Raw genomic sequence first — 21,772 nt, forward strand, 5'->3', positions numbered from 1 at the left:
CACTTCTAATATCCCGACAATGTTTTTGGCTCAATTTTTGGTGCACACTTAGACCTGCAAAAAGCAGCAAAAATTCTATTTCATCATCATGAATGTGGGGACTATATTAAACTTTTTCGGTCATGTGACAATTAACTATTAACTCCTTGCACCACAATCTAACATCCCAGTGTAAATTATAGCATGATCTGGGCACCAAATCAAGGGGTCTGTGGCAAAATTGATGAATGCTCCACAAAATATCTTACTGTGGAAAAAAATGAAATGTTCATAATGTTAACATAAGAACACTCCTATACCGGGACATTGTATTTAAATCTTCAGTGTGCACTCTTACCTAATGTGTAATTTTTTTTCACATTTTTACCCAAAAAATGAACCACTGTTTATTGAAATTTTTAAAATATTTTTCATGATGTTCAATTTTTTGTCTTGTTTTTTTAAAACAAACTTTATTTCACTTCATACAATTTATTTGCTAGCCCCACTAGGGGATGTGACATTATACACATGGAATGACATTCTATGACATCACAGTTGCTGTAAAGTTCTAGATCTGAGTTCTGTAGATCCAGAAGAGGTCCAGTCCAGGTAAGAAGTGCAGAGACGTACTCATCTAGCGAACAAGACGTCATCCATGAGTGTGCCCCCTGTACAGAGCACAGAGTGAGACCCTTCTGCAGCCGCCGCACATCCTGGCAGTTTAACATTTCAACTGTCTCCGGCCACAACAATCCCAGACCTGATGGTAAGTGCTACAACCTACATACCTACAAGGCTTTATTACTCTGCCTACCTATCCCTATGTAACACTGACTGGCAGGGGTCAGCGCACCCTCCAGGTCACAGGTGATGTGGGATCCATGTGATAGGGAGATTAATAGAGCGTCTATCATTTATCACGTCATGCATCCTGATTGTATCATATTTGTCTCTATTGCTTTTCACTATAAAAATCCTTCCTTACAGTTCAAGGACTGAGATTTTCCAATGGCCTCTCTGGCTTATGGGGATTGTATAAAAAGTACCACACAATTCACAACCAACTGAACACTCTTGATTTTTCTTATTTTTGTGTAAGAGAAAACTGGGGGCTTAACTGACACATGTATTAAGTGTATGGGGAGCTTAACCCAAGACAATCTAGTGGTCTAACAGATTTATCATTCAACCTCAGCCCCTTTCATAAATCTGGTGCACTTGTAGACCTGCCCTTCACTAACTATGCACATGTTCCTGGCGCAGGTTATAGCGCAATTCTAAAGGCCGGAGAATCTAAAAATATCTGGTGTGGTGGGTGCAGGGGGGGATTCACATCATATGCCGACCCCATTAGTCCATTAGGTCTCCGCTGATTTCTATGGGACTTCCCTGACCGCTCCCAGGACAAACTGATCCCAGAAGTCCTTAGAAGCACGAGGCAGATTAGAAGGGCTTCTTGTTCCCCATTCTGCCAATTACAGGGGGAATGTCTACTGTCAGACCCCACCATTATATATTTACCCTCTATCGTATATACAGGCGCTGGACCATTATGTACGTCCTGTCACCTCCTTTATCTTCCCTTTAACTCACAGACTGTAAGTTATTATGAGCAGAGGCCTCATTCTGTTTTATTGACTTTTTTTTTCTCCTTGTTGCGCCCTTTTATGAAGTGTTGCTGGGCCAATTTTTTTCCTTTTCCGACACGCACGCCTTTTCTATTATTGGGTGCACAATTTGAAATCAGGACACTTTTCTTGCACTTCTAATATCCCAAAAATGTTTTTGGCTCAATTTTTGGTGCACACTTAGACCTGCAAAAAGCAGCAAAAATTCTATTTCATCATCATGAATGTGGGGACTATATTAAACTTTTTCGGTCATGTGCCAATTAACCATTAACCCCTTGCACCACAATCTAACATCCCAGAGTAAATTATAGCATGATCTGGGCACCAAAAACACGGAGCCTGCGGCAAAATTTTTGAATGCTCCTCAAAATGTCTTACTGTGTCTTGCAAATACTTGCTGTGGTCTTTATAATGCTGTGGACTATGATGGAACCATTTGAGTGAAGATTTATTTCAGCTAAAAATATGTTTACTTTTTTTGGGAAGAGATGAGGTCTTATTTATGCTTTTTCATTGGTACATTACACATATTGATTATCTTTAATTATCTGGAAGTGTTTGAAGTAAAAAAAAAATGTTCATAACCTTAACATAAGAACACTCCTATACCGGGACATTGTATTTATATCTTCAGTGTGCACTCTTACCTAATGTGTACATTATTTTCACATTTTTACCCAAAAAATGAACCACTGTTTATTGAAAATTTTTTTATGTTTTTAATGATGTTCATATTTATGTTTTGTTTTTTAAACAAACTTTATTTCACTTAGTACAATTTATTTGCTAGCCCCCCTTGGGGATGTGACATTATACACATGGAATGACATTCTATGACATCACAGTTGCTGTAAAGTTCTAAATCTGACTTCTGTAGATCTAGAAGAGGACCAGTCCAGCTAAGAAGTGCAGTGACGTACTTATCTAGGGAACAAGACGTCATCCATGAGTGTGACCCCTGTACAGAGCACAGAGTGAGACCCTTCTGCAGCCGCCGCACATCCTGGCAGTTTAACATTTCAACTGTCTCCTGCCTCAACAATCCCAGACCTAACGGTAATTGCTACAACCTACATACCTACAAGGCTTTATTACTCGGCCTACCTATCCCTATGTAACACTGACTGGCAGGGGTCAGCGCACCCTCCAGGTCACAGGTGATGTGGGATCCATGTGATAGGGAGATTAATAGAGCGTCTATCATTTATCACGTCATGCATCCTGATTGTATCATATTTGTCTCTATTGCTTTTCACTATAAAAATCCTTCCTTACAGTTCAAGGACTGAGATTTTCCAATGGCCTCTCTGGCTTATGGGGGCTGTATAAAAAGTACCACACAATTCACAACCAACTGAACACTCTTGATTTTTCTTATTTTTGTGTAAGAGAAAACTGGGGGCTTAACTGACACATGTATTAAGTGTATGGGGAGCTTAACCCAAGACAATCTAGTGGTCTAACAGATTTATCATTCAGCCTCAGCCCCTTTCATAAATCTGGGGTATTTGTAGACCTGCCCTTCACTAACTATGCACATGTTCCTGGCGCAGGTTATAGCGCAATTCTAAAGGCCGGAGAATCTAAAAATATCTGGTGTGGTGGGTGCAGGGGGGTATTCACATCATATGCCGACCCCATTAGTCCATTAAGTCTCCGCTGATTTCTATGGGACTTCCCTGACCGCTCCCAGGACAAACTGATCCCAGAAGTCCTTAGAAGCACGAGGCAGATTAGAAGGGCTTCTTGTTCCCCATTCTGCCAATTACAGGGGGAATCTCTACTGTCAGACCCCACCATTATATATTTACCCTCTATCGTATATACAGGCGCTGGACCATTATATACGTCCTGTCACCTCCTTTATCTTCCCTTTAACTCACAGACTGTAAGTTATTATGAGCAGGGGCCTCATTCTTACTCTTTCAATTTAGGACTATTTTATTGACTTTTTTTGCGCCCTTTAATGAAGTGTTGGTGGGCCAATTTTTTTCCTTTTCCGACATGCACGCCTTTTCTATTATTGGGTGCACAATTTGAAATCAGGACACTTTTCTTGCACTTCTAAAATCCAAATAATGTTTTTGGCTCAATTTTTGGTGCACAAAGCAGCAAAAATTCTATTTCATCATCATGAATGTGGGGAATGTACTCTGCCTACCTATCCCTATGTAACACTGACTGGCAGGGGTCAGCGCACCCTCCAGGTCACAGGTGATGTGGGATCCATGTGATAGGGAGATTAATAGAGCGGCTATCATTTATCACGTCATGCATCCTGATTGTATCATATTTGTCTCTATTGCTTTTCACTATAAAAATCCTTCCTTACAGTTCAAGGACTGAGATTTTCCAATGGCCTCTCTGTGCCCCAATAGGCAGTCTGGAATTGACGGTGCACTTATTATCTTATTTTTCTTTTGCCTTTATTGTATAAAGCCTTAATCATTGTGTAAATTGAAGGTTCAGGGAGCGAGGTAGTAACCTTGCTGTATTGCTGATGAACCAAAAAACTAATTGTCATAAAAATAAAAACAGAATTCTCTCTTCAGTGAGAAATAGCTATGGAACATGATGTGTATGGTTGAAAAATGTATAAAATGCCCCTCACAATGCAGATTTTACTTCTGTGGCGATTTGAAAGTTGGTGGATTCATTTAATACATTTGGATCACAGATAAGGTATAATTTAATGTAACCTTGTACTGCAGTCAATGCAGAGGTGCACAGCTCAGCAGGGTTGGCTGCAGGTTTCAGTAGGTCCCTGGGCGAGAGAGCCTCAGTGTGGGGAGGCATTAAAAATTCAAAAAACTCAAGGCCGAGGTAGAAAAGTGAATTATGGGCTGTGCAGTGTCCCATTCATCTTGATAGATGATGCAAGGAGTCCCCTCTTACTTGCAAAAAAGAAGCGCTGAACTGTAATCATGATAACAGTTTCCAATATACTTTCCGTACCAATTCCTCATGGTTTTCTCGATCTCTGGTTGCTGTCATTCTAGATGTTTACATCCAGTGTATAGAAATCTGCCCATGGTTATTTGATGGACAGGCAGGTGCACGGGCCGTTAGTATCATTACTCTCTATGATGATAACGGCTCTTGCACATCCGTGTCCATCACATACCATGGACAGATTTCTATCCACTGCAAGTAAACAATGAAGCTTCCTATAGAATGACAGCAAGCAGAGATCAAATAAACGCTGAAGAATTGATACAGAAAGTATATTGGAAAATTACAAAACTTTTCATTACACAAACAATATCAATTACCATATATACTTGTGTATCGGCAGAGTTTTTCAGCATAAAAAATGTGCTGAAAAACCCCAACTCGGCTTATATTCGAGTGTATAAAACAATAAACTTACATACTTACTTTCCGATGCTTCCTCTTCTTCCTTCTCTTTGCGTGTAACAGCAGGCGGAGGAACGCCCGTGATTTTTTTTGTCCAGAAACCACTCTGCAGGTCTCAGGCGGTGCTGTAAAATCTCAGCAGTCTATACACAGAGAGATGTCACTGTACTTCCTCCTCTTCTCACTGCGCTTCCTCCTCTTCCCACTGCGCTTCCTCCTCTTCTCACTGCGCTTCCTCCTCTTCTCACTGCGCTTCCTCCTCTTTTCATTGTGCTTCCTCTTCTTCTCACTGCACTTCCTCCTCTACTCACTGCACTTCCTCCTACTCACTGCACTTCCTCCTCTTCTCACTGCACTTCCTCCTCTATTCACTGCACTTCCTCCTCTACTCACTGCGCTTCCTCTTCTTCTCACTGCGCTTCCTACTCTTCTCACTGCACTTCCTCCTCTTCATTCTGCACTTCCTCCTCTTCTCACAGGTGCCTGTCTTAAGGCGCTGCCACAAATATACAGTTAACTGCCTTCTGCTGCAGCGTATAAAGTCGTAAAGCAGTAAGAAACTGATTAAAAAAGTAGTAATGCACCGATGTGGTATAGCAGGAGCAGTGGCACTAAGGACATGATATACTGATGACTGTATCCATACAGTATTCATCCACACCATACACAGTATACACAATGTTATCTATTAGTAATTTACCATAAAACATATATAGAGACTTCACTGTGATGTGAAGATTAGCTGACACCAATCACTGACCTGACTCCTCTCCGCCGCCTCGCTGTTATCCCCTCCCCACTACACTCCGATGCAGATTTTGCGTATCTGGCGTCTTCTGGAAATCCAAATCTGTGTATTAATGAATTTATAAAATTTAATACTGTTAGATATTTTTCATTAAGTTGTTGTATTCATTCATCTAATGTATCAAAGGTCATGTAATTGCTACATACCTCATGTAATTGCTTAAATGCTGGCAGGGTTATTTTAGACTGTACTAGTAAATGTACTAAGGTAAGAGCTAAATTAAGGACAATCATCTGAAGCTTTGGGTCGACTGCCCCTTTCCTTGAGAGGAAATTTCATCTACCGCACCATAGACCTAAAGTGGACTCATGAGCTAACTGTATGTTGCTCAGTAATTGTAAGGTTGGGATTATGGGAGTAGTAGTACAGTGCTGTGCCCATATAAATGCAGGGGGCTAGTAGTAATGCAGTGCTATGCCCATATATATAAACAATGGGAGTAGTAGTACACCGCTGTGCCCATGTATATAGAGGATGGTAGTAGTAGTGCAATGCTGTGCCCATATATATAGGGTAGGATCTTGTAGGGCTGGAAAGATCAATAGCAATACATGTGTGTCGGCAACGGCAAACATTTATCACAAGAGAGAGTAGGGCTGTGATACCTGGATACAGCTCTATCTGTGTTCCTCCTAAGTACACAGATGGAGTTGAAAGCTCATAAGTGGGCCCCTAAAAGGAGGATATTTGTCCACATTTATAGAAAGTAATGTGCAGTTTGCCTGTGTTGTGTGCAGGATGTGACATATTCACAAATTTTGGCACATGTTCTTCATGAATCTGCGGCTCCCTGCACTGCTCCAACAGGGTGCACCAACAAAAAGTTTTACACAGAGGATATTGGTTATATGAAATACAAGGATTAACTGTATTTGGCAATGCAAGTGTAAGGTTGGGAAAACTTGACCCATTCCAAATAAGTTATTATTTGACCTACATATTGATAAAAAATATTGGTTATATGAAATACAAGGGTTTATATTTTTTTGGAACAAGGGGAAATAATATGTTATATATATATGTTACAAGAATGTAAAATTACAGGATACAGACAACCGTCTGCAGTTTCGGCTCGACTGCCCACTTCCTTTGAGAGGCCCCTCAATGCTCTAGGAGTGGGCGGAGGACATTGTCTGTATTAGAAAGGGCCCCCATGCAATGCTGAGGCAGTTTGGATTCCACAAATGAAGGGCCTGGAGGGAACTTCATCTTCCATACTCTAGACCTGATGTGGACTCTGTGCATTAGCACCTCATGGGCTAACTGTATTTGGCATTGCAAGTGTAAGGTTGGGAAAACTTGACCCATTCCAAATAAGTTATTATGTGACCTACATATTGATAAAATGTTGGTTATATGAAATACAAGGGTTTATATTTTTTTGGAACAAGGGGAAATAATATGTTATTGTTACAAGAATGTAAAATTACAGGATACAGACAACCGTCTGCAGTTTCGGCTCGACTGCCCACTTCCTTTGAGAGGCCCCTCAATGCTCTAGGAATGGGTGGAGGACATTGTCTGTATTAGAAAGGGCCCCCATGCAATGCTGAGGCAGTTTGGATTCCACAAATGAAGGGCCTGGAGGGAACTTCATCTTCCATACTCTAGACCTGATGTGGACTCTGTGCATTAGCACCTCATGGGCTAACTGTATTTGGCATTGCAAGTGTAAGGTTGGGAAAACTTGACCCATTCCAAATAAGTTATTATGTGACCTACATATTGATAAAATGTTGGTTATATGAAATAAAAGGGTTTATATTTCATTGAAACAAGGGGGGGAAATTAGGTTATCATTACAAGAATGTAAAATTACAGGATACAGACAACCGTCTGCAGTTTCGGCTCGACTGCCCACTTCCTTTGAGAGGCCCCTCAATGCTCTAGGAATGGGTGGTGGACATTGTCTGTATTAGAAAGGGCCCCCATGCAATGCTGAGGCAGTTTGGATTCCACAAATGAAGGGCCTGGAGGGAACTTCATCTTCCATACTCTAGACCTGATGTGGACTCTGTGCATTAGCACCTCATGGGCTAACTGTATTTGGCATTGCAAGTGTAAGGTTGGGAAAACTTGACCCATTCCAAATAAGTTATTATGTGACCTACATATTGATAAAATGTTGGTTATATGAAATAAAAGGGTTTATATTTCATTGAAACAAGGGGGGAAAGTAGGTTATCATTACAAGAATGTAAAATTACAGGATACAGACAACCGTCTGCAGTTTCGGCTCGACTGCCCACTTCCTTTGAGAGGCCCCTCAATGCTCTAGGAATGGGTGGAGGACATTGTCTGTATTAGAAAGGGCCCCCATGCAATGCTGAGGCAGTTTGGATTCCACAAATGAAGGGCCTGGAGGGAACTTCATCTTCCATACTCTAGACCTGATGTGGACTCTGTGCATTAGCACCTCATGGGCTAACTGTATTTGGCATTGCAAGTGTAAGGTTGGGAAAACTTGACCCATTCCAAATAAGTTATTATGTGACCTACATATTGATAAAATGTTGGTTATATGAAATAAAAGGGTTTATATTTCATTGAAACAAGGGGGGGAAATTAGGTTATCATTACAAGAATGTAAAATTACAGGATACAGACAACCGTCTGCAGTTTCGGCTCGACTGCCCACTTCCTTTGAGAGGCCCCTCAATGCTCTAGGAATAGGTGGTGGACATTGTCTGTATTAGAAAGGGCCCCCATGCAATGCTGAGGCAGTTTGGATTCCACAAATGAAGGGCCTGGAGGGAACTTCATCTTCCATACTCTAGACCTGATGTGGACTCTGTGCATTAGCACCTCATGGGCTAACTGTATTTGGCATTGCAAGTGTAAGGTTGGGAAAACTTGACCCATTCCAAATAAGTTATTATGTGACCTACATATTGATAAAATGTTGGTTATATGAAATAAAAGGGTTTATATTTCATTGAAACAAGGGGGGAAAGTAGGTTATCATTACAAGAATGTAAAATTACAGGATACAGACAACCGTCTGCAGTTTCGGCTCGACTGCCCACTTCCTTTGAGAGGCCCCTCAATGCTCTAGGAATGGGTGGAGGACATTGTCTGTATTAGAAAGGGCCCCCATGCAATGCTGAGGCAGTTTGGATTCCACAAATGAAGGGCCTGGAGGGAACTTCATCTTCCATACTCTAGACCTGATGTGGACTCTGTGCATTAGCACCTCATGGGCTAACTGTATTTGGCATTGCAAGTGTAAGGTTGGGAAAACTTGACCCATTCCAAATAAGTTATTATGTGACCTACATATTGATAAAATGTTGGTTATATGAAATACAAGGGTTTATATTTTTTTGGAACAAGGGGAAATAATATGTTATTGTTACAAGAATGTAAAATTACAGGATACAGACAACCGTCTGCAGTTTCGGCTCGACTGCCCACTTCCTTTGAGAGGCCCCTCAATGCTCTAGGAATGGGTGGAGGACATTGTCTGTATTAGAAAGGGCCCCCATGCAATGCTGAGGCAGTTTGGATTCCACAAATGAAGGGCCTGGAGGGAACTTCATCTTCCATACTCTAGACCTGATGTGGACTCTGTGCATTAGCACCTCATGGGCTAACTGTATTTGGCATTGCAAGAGTAAGGTTGGGAAAACTTGACCCATTCCAAATAAGTTATTATGTGACCTACATATTGATAAAATGTTGGTTATATGAAATAAAAAGGTTTATATTTCATTGAACCAAGGGGGGAAAATTTGGTTATCATTATAAGAATGTAAAATTACAGGATACAGACAACCGTCTGCAGTTTCGGCTCGACTGCCCACTTCCTTTGAGAGGCCCCTCAATGCTCTAGGAATGGGTGGAGGACATTGTCTGTATTAGAAAGGGCCCCCATGCAATGCTGAGGCAGTTTGGATTCCACAAATGAAGGGCCTGGAGGGAACTTCATCTTCCATACTCTAGACCTGATGTGGACTCTGTGCATTAGCACCTCATGGGCTAACTGTATTTGGCATTGCAAGTGTAAGGTTGGGAAAACTTGACCCATTCCAAATAAGTTATTATGTGACCTACATATTGATAAAATGTTGGTTATATGAAATACAAGGGTTTATATTTTTTTGGAACAAGGGGAAATAATATGTTATTGTTACAAGAATGTAAAATTACAGGATACAGACAACCGTCTGCAGTTTCGGCTCGACTGCCCACTTCCTTTGAGAGGCCCCTCAATGCTCTAGGAATGGGTGGAGGACATTGTCTGTATTAGAAAGGGCCCCCATGCAATGCTGAGGCAGTTTGGATTCCACAAATGAAGGGCCTGGAGGGAACTTCATCTTCCATACTCTAGACCTGATGTGGACTCTGTGCATTAGCACCTCATGGGCTAACTGTATTTGGCATTGCAAGTGTAAGGTTGGGAAAACTTGACCCATTCCAAATAAGTTATTATGTGACCTACATATTGATAAAATGTTGGTTATATGAAATAAAAGGGTTTATATTTCATTGAAACAAGGGGGGGAAATTAGGTTATCATTACAAGAATGTAAAATTACAGGATACAGACAACCGTCTGCAGTTTCGGCTCGACTGCCCACTTCCTTTGAGAGGCCCCTCAATGCTCTAGGAATGGGTGGTGGACATTGTCTGTATTAGAAAGGGCCCCCATGCAATGCTGAGGCAGTTTGGATTCCACAAATGAAGGGCCTGGAGGGAACTTCATCTTCCATACTCTAGACCTGATGTGGACTCTGTGCATTAGCACCTCATGGGCTAACTGTATTTGGCATTGCAAGTGTAAGGTTGGGAAAACTTGACCCATTCCAAATAAGTTATTATGTGACCTACATATTGATAAAATGTTGGTTATATGAAATAAAAGGGTTTATATTTCATTGAAACAAGGGGGGAAAGTAGGTTATCATTACAAGAATGTAAAATTACAGGATACAGACAACCGTCTGCAGTTTCGGCTCGACTGCCCACTTCCTTTGAGAGGCCCCTCAATGCTCTAGGAATGGGTGGAGGACATTGTCTGTATTAGAAAGGGCCCCCATGCAATGCTGAGGCAGTTTGGATTCCACAAATGAAGGGCCTGGAGGGAACTTCATCTTCCATACTCTAGACCTGATGTGGACTCTGTGCATTAGCACCTCATGGGCTAACTGTATTTGGCATTGCAAGTGTAAGGTTGGGAAAACTTGACCCATTCCAAATAAGTTATTATGTGACCTACATATTGATAAAATGTTGGTTATATGAAATACAAGGGTTTATATTTTTTTGGAACAAGGGGAAATAATATGTTATTGTTACAAGAATGTAAAATTACAGGAAACAGACAACCGTCTGCAGTTTCGGCTCGACTGCCCACTTCCTTTGAGAGGCCCCTCAATGCTCTAGGAATGGGTGGAGGACATTGTCTGTATTAGAAAGGGCCCCCATGCAATGCTGAGGCAGTTTGGATTCCACAAATGAAGGGCCTGGAGGGAACTTAATCTTCCATACTCTAGACCTGATGTGGACTCTGTGCATTAGCACCTCATGGGCTAACTGTATTTGGCATTGCAAGTGTAAGGTTGGGAAAACTTGACCCATTCCAAATAAGTTATTATGTGACCTACATATTCATAAAATATTGGTTATATGAAATACAAGGGTTTATATTTTTTTGGAACAAGGGGAAATAAGATGTTATTGTTGCAAGAATGTAAAATTACAGGATACAGACAACCGTCTGCAGTTTCGGCTCGACTGCCCACTTCCTTTGAGAGGCCCCTCAATGCTCTAGGAATGGGTGGAGGACATTGTCTGTATTAGAAAGGGCCCCCATGCAATGCTGAGGCAATTTGGATTCCACAAATGAAGGGCCTGGAGGGAACTTCATCTTCCATACTCTGGACCTGATGTGGACTCTGTGCATTAGCACCTCATGGGCTAACTGTATTTGGCATTGCAAGTGTAAGGTTGGGAAAACTTGACCCATTCCAAATAAGTTATTATGTGACCTACATATTGATAAAATGTTGGTTATATGAAATAAAAGGGTTTAGATTTCATTGAAACAAGGGGGGAAATTAGGTTATCATTACAAGAATGTAAAATTACAGGATACAGACAACCGTCTGCAGTTTCGGCTCGACTGCCCACTTCCTTTGAGAGGCCCCTCAATGCTCTAGGAATGGGTGGAGGACATTGTCTGTATTAGAAAGGGCCCCCATGCAATGCTGAGGCAGTTTGGATTCCACAAATGAAGGGCCTGGAGGGAACTTCATCTTCCATACTCTAGACCTGATGTGGACTCTGTGCATTAGCACCTCATGGGCTAACTGTATTTGGCATTGCAAGTGTAAGGTTGGGAAAACTTGACCCATTCCAAATAAGTTATTATGTGACCTACATATTCATAAAATATTGGTTATATGAAATACAAGGGTTTATATTTTTTTGGAACAAGGGGAAATAATATGTTATTGTTGCAAGAATGTAAAATTACAGGATACAGACAACCGTCTGCAGTTTCGGCTCGACTGCCCACTTCCTTTGAGAGGCCCCTCAATGCTCTAGGAATGGGTGGAGGACATTGTCTGTATTAGAAAGGGCCCCCATGCAATGCTGTGGCAGTTTGGATTCCACAAATGAAGGGCCTGGAGGGAACTTCATCTTCCATACTCTAGATCTGATGTGGACTCTGTGAATTAGCACCTCATGGGCTAACTGTATTTGGCATTGCAAGAGTAAGGTTGGGAAAACTTGACCCATTCCAAATAAGTTATTATGTGACCTACATATTGATAAAATGTTGGTAATATGAAATAAAAAGGTTTATATTTTATTGAAACAAGGGGGGAAAATTAGGTTATCATTACAAGAATGTAAAATTACAGGGTACAGACAACCGTCTGCAGTTTCGGCTCGACTGCCCACTTCCTTTGAGAGGCCCCTCAATGCTCTAGGAATGGGTGGAGGACATTGTCTGTATTAGAAAGGGCCCCCATGCAATGCTGAGGCAGTTTGGATTCCACAAATGAAGGGCCTGGAGGGAACTTCATCTTCCATACTCTAGACCTGATGTGGACTCTGTGCATTAGCACCTCATGGGCTAACTGTATTTGGCATTGCAAGTGTAAGGTTGGGAAAACTTGACCCATTCCAAATAAGTTATTATGTGACCTACATATTCATAAAATATTGGTTATATGAAATACAAGGGTTTATATTATTTTGGAACCAGGGGAAATAATATGTTATTGTTGCAAGAATGTAAAATTACAGGATACAGACAACCGTCTGCAGTTTCGGCTCGACTGCCCACTTCCTTTGAGAGGCCCCTCAATGCTCTAGGAATGGGTGGAGGACATTGTCTGTATTAGAAAGGGCCCCCATGCAATGCTGAGGCAGTTTGGATTCCACAAATGAAGGGCCTGGAGGGAACTTCATCTTCCATACTCTAGACCTGATGTGGACTCTGTGCATTAGCACCTCATGGGCTAACTGTATTTGGCATTGCAAGTGTAAGGTTGGGAAAACTTGACCCATTCCAAATAAGTTATTATGTGACCTACATATTGATAAAATGTTGGTTATATGAAATAAAAGGGTTTATATTTCATTGAAACAAGGGGGGAAAATTAGGTTATCATTACAAGAATGTAAAATGACAGGATACAGACAACCGTCTGCAGTTTCGGCTCGACTGCCCACTTCCTTTGAGAGGCCCCTCAATGCTCTAGGAATGGGTGGAGGACATTGTCTGTATTAGAAAGGGCCCCCATGCAATGCTGAGGCAGTTTGGATTCCACAAATGAAGGGCCTGGAGGGAACTTCATCTTCCATACTCTAGACCTGATGTGGACTCTGTGCATTAGCACCTCATGGGCTAACTGTATTTGGCATTGCAAGTGTAAGGTTGGAAAAACTTGACCCATTCCAAATAAGTTATTATGTGACCTACATATTGATAACATATTGGTTATATGAAATACAAGGGTTTATATTTTTTGGAGCATGGGGAAATAATATGTTATTGTTAAAAGAATGTAAAATTACAGGAAACAGACAACCGTCTGCAGTTTCGGCTCGACTGCCCACTTCCTTTGAGAGGCCCCTCAATGCTCTAGGAATGAGTGGAGGACATTGTCTGTATTAGAAAGGGCCCCCATGCAATGCTGAGGCAGTTTGGATTCCACAAATGAAGGGCCTGGAGGGAACTTCATCTTCCATACTCTAGACCTGATGTGGACTCTGTGCATTAGCACCTCATGGGCTAACTGTATTTGGCATTGCAAGTCTAAGGTTGGGAAAACTTGACCCATTCCAAATAAGTTAATATGTGACCTACATATTCATAAAATATTGGTTATATGAAATAAAAGGGTTTATATTTCATTGAAACAAGGGGGGAAATTAGGTTATCATTACAAGAATGTAAAATTACAGGAAACAGACAACCGTCTGCAGTTTCGGCTCGACTGCCCACTTCCTTTGAGAGGCCCCTCAATGCTCTAGGAATGGGTGGAGGACATTGTCTGTATTAGAAAGGGCCCCCATGCAATGCTGAGGCAGTTTGGATTCCACAAATGAAGGGCCTGGAGGGAACTTCATCTTCCATACTCTAGACCTGATGTGGACTCTGTGCATTAGCACCTCATGGGCTAACTGTATTTGGCATTGCAAGTCTAAGGTTGGGAAAACTTGACCCATTCCAAATAAGTTAATATGTGACCTACATATTCATAAAATATTGGTTATATGAAATAAAAGGGTTTATATTTCATTGAAACAAGGGGGGAAATTAGGTTATCATTACAAGAATGTAAAATTACAGGAAACAGACAACCGTCTGCAGTTTCGGCTCGACTGCCCACTTCCTTTGAGAGGCCCCTCAATGCTCTAGGAATGGGTGGAGGACATTGTTTGTATTAGAAAGGGCCCCCATGCAATGCTGAGGCAGTTTGGATTCCACAAATGAAGGGCCTGGAGGGAACTTCATCTTCCATACTCTAGACCTGATGTGGACTCTGTGCATTAGCACCTCATGGGCTAACTGTATTTGGCATTGCAAGTGTAAGGTTGGAAAAACTTGACCCATTCCAAATAAGTTATTATGTGACCTACATATTGATAACATATTGGTTATATGAAATACAAGGGTTTATATTTTTTGGAGCATGGGGAAATAATATGTTATTGTTACAAGAATGTAAAATTACAGGAAACAGACAACCGTCTGCAGTTTCGGCTCGACTGCCCACTTCCTTTGAGAGGCCCCTCAATGCTCTAGGAATGGGTGGAGGACATTGGGGCACATTTACTTACCCGGTCCAGTCGCGATCCAGCGGCGCGTTCTCTGCTCTGCATTCGGGTCCGGCCGGGATTTATGAATGTAGTACTTCCGCCGTCCACCAGGTGGCGCTGCTGCGCTGAAAGTCATCTCATCGCGCCGGAATTCACCACCTCGGACCAAGTGAAGGTAAGCGCTCCCCAAGCGACACTTTTTCGGTTTTTAAATGCGGCGGTTTTTCCGAATACGTCGGGTTTTCGTTCGGCCACGCCCCCCGATTTCCGTCGCGCGCATGCCGGCGCCGATGCGCCACAATCCGATCACGTGCGCCACAATCCCGGGGCAATTCAGGTACAATCGGCGCAAATCGGAAATATTCGCGTAACACGTCGGGAAAACGCGAATCGGGCCTTTAGTAAATGACCCCCATTGTCTGTATTAGAAAGGGCCCCCATGCAATGCTGAGGCAGTTTGGATTCCACAAATGAAGGGCCTGGAGGGAACTTCATCTTCCATACTCTAGACCTGATGTGGACTCTGTGCATTAGCACCTCATGGGCTAACTGTATTTGGCATTGCAAGTGTAAGGTTGGGAAAACTTGACCAATTCCAAATAAGTTATTATGTGACCTACATATTCATAAAATATTGGTTATATGAAATAAAAGGGTTTATATTTCATTGAAACAAGGGGGGAAATTAGGTTATCATTACAAGAATGTAAAATTACAGGAAACAGACAACCGTCTGCAGTTTCGGCTCGACTGCCCACTTCCTTTGAGAGGCCCCTCAATGCTCTAGGAATGGGTGGAGGACATTGTCTGTATTAGAAAGGGCCCCCATGCAATGCTGAGGCAGTTTGGATTCCACAAATGAAGGGCCTGGAGGGAACTTCATCTTCCATACCCTAGACCTGATGTGGACTCTGTGCATTAGCACCTCATGGGCTAACTGTATTTGGAATTGCAAGTGTAAGGTAGGGAAAACTTGACCAATTCCAAATAAGTTATTTTGTGACCTACATATTGATAAAATATTGGTTATATGAAATACAGGGGTTTATATTTTTTTGGAGCATGGGGAAATAATATGTTATTGTTACAAGAATGTAAAATTACAGGAAACAGACAACCGTCTGCAGTTTCGGCTCGACTGCCCACTTCCTTTGAGAGGCCCCTCAATGCTCTAGGAATGGGTGGAGGACATTGTCTGTATTAGAAAGGGCCCCCATGCAATGCTGAGGCAGTTTGGATTCCACAAATGAAGGGCCTGGAGGGAACTTCATCTTCCATACTCTAGACCTGATGTGGACTCTGTGCATTAGCACCTCATGGGCTAACTGTATTTGGCATTGCAACTGTAAGGTTGGGAAAACTTGACCCATTCCAAATAAGTTATTATGTGACCTACATATTGATAACATATTGGTTATATGAAATACAAGGGTTTATATTTTTTGGAGCATGGGGAAATAATATGTTATTGTTACAAGCATGAAAAATTACAGGAAACAGACAACCGTCTGCAGTTTCGGCTCGACTGCCCACTTCCTTTGAGAGGCCCCTCAATGCTCTAGGAATGGGTGGAGGACATTGTCTGTATTAGAAAGGGCCCCCATGCAATGCTTAGGCAGTTTGGATTCCACAAATGAAGGGCCTGGAGGGAACTTCATCTTCCATACTCTAGACCTGATGTGGACTCTGTGCATTAGCACCTCATGGGCTAACTGTATTTGGCATTGCAAGTGTAAGGTTGGGAAAACTTGACCCATTCCAAATAAGTTATTATGTGACCTACATATTGATAAAATGTTGGTTATATGAAATAAAAAGGTTTATATTTCATTGAAACAAGGGGGGAAAATTAGGTTATCATTACAAGAATGTAAAATTACAGGATAAAGACAACCGTCTGCAGTTTCGGCTCGACTGCCCACTTCCTTTGAGAGGCCCCTCAATGCTCTAGGAATGGGTGGAGGACATTGTCTGTATTAGAAAGGGCCCCCATGCAATGCTGAGGCAGTTTGGATTCCACAAATGAAGGGCCTGGAGGGAACTTCATCTTCCATACTCTAGACCTGATGTGAACTCTGTGCATTAGCACCTCATGGGCTAACTGTATTTGGCATTGCAAGTGTAAGGTTGGGAAAACTTGACCCATTCCAAATAAGTTATTATGTGACCTACATATTGATAAAATATTGGTTATATGAAATACAAGGGTTTATATTTTTTTGGAACAAGGGGAAATAATATGTTATCGTTACAAGAATGTAAAATTACAGGATACAGACGACCGTCTGCAGTTTCGGCTCGACTGCCTACTTCCTTTGAGAGGCCCCTCAATGCTTTAGGAATGGGTGGAGGACATTGTCTGTATTAGAAAGGGCCCCCATGCAATGCTGAGGCAGTTTGGATTCCACAAATGAAGGGCCTGGAGGGAACTTCATCTTCCATACTCTAGACCTGATGTGGACTCTGTGCATTAGCACCTCATGGGCTAACTGTATTTGGCATTGCAAGTGTAAGGTTGGGAAAACTTGACCCATTCCAAATAAGTTATTATGTGACCTACATATTGATAAAATGTTGGTTATATGAAATAAAAGGGTTTATATTTCGTTGAAAAAAGGGGGGGAAATTAAGTTATTATTACAAGAATGTAAAATTACAGGATTCAGACAACCGTCTGCAGTTTCGGCTCGACTGCCCACTTCCTTTGAGAGGCCCCTCAATGCTCTAGGAATGGGTGGAGGACATTGTCTGTATTAGAAAGGGCCCCCATGCAATGCTGAGGCAGTTTGGATTCCACAAATGAAGGGCCTGGAGGGAACTTCATCTTCCATACTCTAGACCTGATGTGGACTTTGTGCATTAGCACCTCATGGGCTAACTGTATTTGACATTGCAAGTGTAAGGTTGGGAAAACTTGACCCATTCCAAATAAGTTATTATGTGACCTACATATTGATAAAATGTTGGTTATATGAAATAAAAGGGTTTATTTTTCATTGAAACAAGGGGGGAAATTTAGGTTATCATTACAAGAATGTAAAATTACAGGATACAGACAACCGTCTGCAGTTTCGGCTCGACTGCCCACTTCCTTTGAGAGGCCCCTCAATGCTCTAGGAATGGGTGGAGGACATTGTCTGTATTAGAAAGGGCCCCCATGCAATGCTGAGGCAGTTTGGATTCCACAAATGAAGGGCCTGGAGGGAACTTCATCTTCCATGCTCTAGACCTGATGTGGACTCATGGGCTAACTGTATTTGGAATTGCAAGTGTAAGGTTGGGAAAACTTGACCCATTCCAAATAAGTTATTATGTGACCTACATATTGATAAAATATTGGTTATATGAAATACAAGGGTTTATATTTTGTTGGAACAAGGGGAAATAATATGTTATTGTTACAAGAATGTAAAATTACAGGATACAGACAACCGTCTGCAGCTTTGGCTCGGCTGCCCCTTTCCTTTGAGAGGAACCTCAATGCTCTAGGGATGGGTGGAGAACATTGGGGCACATTTACTAAGGGTCCACGGACCGCATTTTCATCAAGTTTCCTTGATTCAAACTAAGCGCAGGATTTTACATTCAAAATTGTGTCGCAAGACACACCCTTACATGCACCGGGAAGAAGATGGTGAACTCCGGCGGACCTGGGCGGGGAAGCGACACATGCGTGCTTTTGTTTCATTTCATGCATGCTTTCATTATTTCTTATTCCATTTGCCTAAATTGAATTCTTTTATCATATTTTCGAATGATGCGCGGCTTTTCATCGGCAGCTATGTGCCTCATCCGCACTCTGTGCAATGTCTGTTTTCCATGGATGAGGGAAAATTCTTATTTTGCCTTGTGTTTTTGTACCTTGCTAATTTTCTACAAATTTTGCAAACCTTGTTTTTTCTCTATTTTTTTCATTCAAAAATATCCGGCCTGGTGAGCTTCCTCCTAGAATCAATTCAGAAAAGCTCCAAAAAGTCATTATTTCTACCTGCAACAGCTACAGATTTTAATAGACCTCACAGATGTTGAAAAGTAAGTGTTTTCATTTCATTTTATAAAATGTTATAAAATGTTTTAAATGAATTTTTTCCCTTGCATATCTTTCATGAGCTTATGCAAGATGGAAGTTCCATTTTACTTTCCTTAAAGGGAACCTGTCACCATATTTTTCACAAACACAGCTAGTGGCTAGTTTCCATAACTAAGTAGTCTTAGTAACAAACTGACACCTTTCTTTTAGCTAAAATTGTTTCCCTCAGATCCCCATATATTCAGCTTTATAATTTTGTCTGGTATCCAGTGATATTTATAGCGAGCTGAGGTGGGCTGAATCCAGCAGCTCCTCCTTATCTTTCTCAGTATGCAAAAGTAATGTTATGTAACCAGGGCAACATCATTGCAGGTCCTTTAGTCTCCTAACATTACCAAACTGTACACCAAGCATATATCTCAGCACATGAAATCAGCAGCCTGCATGTAGAGGATTAGAAGTGTATGCTGGCATGTTATGATTTTATGTGGTCAGATATGTGCAAGGTGTACAGTTTGTTAATGTTAGGAGGCTAAAGGACCTGAGATGCTGTCAACCTGATCACATTAGACCACTCCTCATCCCCCGGCTTGCTTTGGATACCACTGGATACCGGGTAAGTTTTTAACTCTGATTTAGTGGAGGTGTGAAACAATTTTTAGCTGAAATAAGGGTGTCAGTTAGTTAATAGGGCTCTTAGGGAACCTGCCACAAGCTGTATTTGTGAGAAATGTGGTGTCAGGTTCCTTTAAATATGTCTCACTTAAACATTTTTGTAAAGTTTCTTAAATGTTTGCATGGGTGAAAGAATGTGTTCCTCTTTATACTGGTCCTAGACAGATAGAATGAGTTTATTTTGGTTAAAGGGAATATCTTTTTCTGTACTCAAAATCATATTAAACAATATCTTGTTAAAAAATCCAGCAGAGTACAGGAGAAGCCTGAGATGGTGATTCAGCAAAAAAAGAAGAAGCTATTTAGCAAGAGGAGGAGGGAGCCAACACATGACCTCCTGACTAGGATAACAACGCCCCCGTTTGTACACAGTCCTATGAAATGCCAACAGCAACGGCAGCAAGACACAATTAGGAGCACAATGGTGGAGGCAGCAATCAATGATCAACTAAAGAACCACCATGCAGACACCTCAGAAGATGTCTTCTATAGGATCCTTGTACTTTAAAAGAAGAACCAGCAACAATATAAACAATATAAACATTCAGAGCCTTGGTACTGGGCTACTGACAGCCACCCACCTGTCCTAATAGCCCCACATTTCATCATGGATACATCTGAGATCCCTTTATCCAGTCAAGGCAACATTACCTAGGATTAAGAGCAATATCCCATTTAGTCCTCTTCACACTGTATAATGTATATGTTTTATATTTTTTACACTTTGATTTGTAATACAGTCCTGAAAACTGGCTTTGTGCTTTCATTCATTTTTTAAAAAAACATTATGTTTGTTGCTTTGGCTTCAAGTAATGGCTTAACAAAGGGTAATGGGTAGAAGTACCTTTAGTGTTAGGGTATGGCAACGGAAAAAATCTAAAAAAGGCACTAGAAATGTAAGTATAATATAAGCCTAAACATAAAAATAAATGAAATACATAAATGCAACAAAAGAAAACAAAACGCACACACTGGTTTAACCCCTTCACGACTTGACCATTTTGCACCTTCCTGACTCAGTCAATTTTTTGAAATCTGAAATGTGTCACTATAAGTGGTTGTCAGGATCGGAGGTAGTGGATCCTCTGGACCACCGTGGATGATGACATAAGCGGACACCAGAGCCCGCCGCAAAGTAGGTTGCTATTGCTGCGTCGTGGTACCTCCTGGGTCGGTCCACAGATGCGACCTGTCCACGGTGGCAGCCAAGGTCGAGGTACAGAATCAGCAGGCACTCTCGTAGTCGGGGACAGGCAGATGGTCAAGGCAGGTGGCAGTGGTTCAAGGGCAGGGACCAAGCAAGAGGTCAGGGCTGGCAGCGGAGGAGCAAAGTCAAGAGCAGGTCCGGGGTCACAACGGGAAATCCAATCACTAGCGCAAGGCACAGAAAACCGCTTTCTCATAGGCATAAGCACTAGGATCCGGCAGGATGTGCAGGGAGAGCAGGATTAAATAGAATTCTGGGTAAGGTCAGCGCCAATTAACGGCGCACTGGGCTTTAAATCTTCTGAAGCCGGTGCACGCTCCCTAGGAGATGGGAATGTGCGCACACAGCCGAGAACCCAGAAGCATGAGTAGCGGCTGCACAGAGTGGGGGCACACTGAGGCGCACAGGAGGTGACAGTGGTCATAACTTAGGAATTCTTTAACATATCCAGGTCATTTTGAAATTGTTTTTCCTTGACACATTCTACTTCATGTTAGTTGAAAAATTTAGGCAATATTTATTTATTTATGACAATATATTCATTGAAAACTAAAATTTGCAACTTAACAAGGGGTTAAAAAGTAAAATGCATGTTACAATGTTTGGGGCAATTCCTTCTGAGTAATACCCATAATCCCACTGTACACTGCTGAATTGGCACAGGGGAGCACTTAGAAGGGAAAAAAGCACAGTTCATTTTTTGGAGGACAAATATGAATGAAAAATGTTTGAGCCCTATTGGTACCAAAACAGAGCCCCTCCAAAGGACACCATTTTGGAAAAGTACATCCATTGTAGAATTT

At 41.7% G+C, this 21,772-nt stretch overlaps 1 long non-coding RNA gene across 1 annotated transcript; it reads left to right on the top strand.

Annotated features, from left to right (window-relative positions):
- Nucleotides 1-607: 607 nt before the first annotated feature.
- On the top strand, nucleotides 608-20,508 carry LOC140070905 (uncharacterized). Its single transcript, XR_011849013.1, has 3 exons — nucleotides 608-748; nucleotides 19,007-19,089; nucleotides 20,012-20,508. It is a non-coding gene; the product is annotated as an uncharacterized lncRNA (long non-coding RNA).
- The last annotated feature ends 1,264 nt before the right edge of the window (nucleotides 20,509-21,772 follow it).

Source organism: Engystomops pustulosus, chromosome 1 (assembly GCF_040894005.1).
Source record: "Engystomops pustulosus chromosome 1, aEngPut4.maternal, whole genome shotgun sequence".
In the NCBI taxonomy this organism is placed as follows: domain Eukaryota; kingdom Metazoa; phylum Chordata; class Amphibia; order Anura; family Leptodactylidae; genus Engystomops; species Engystomops pustulosus.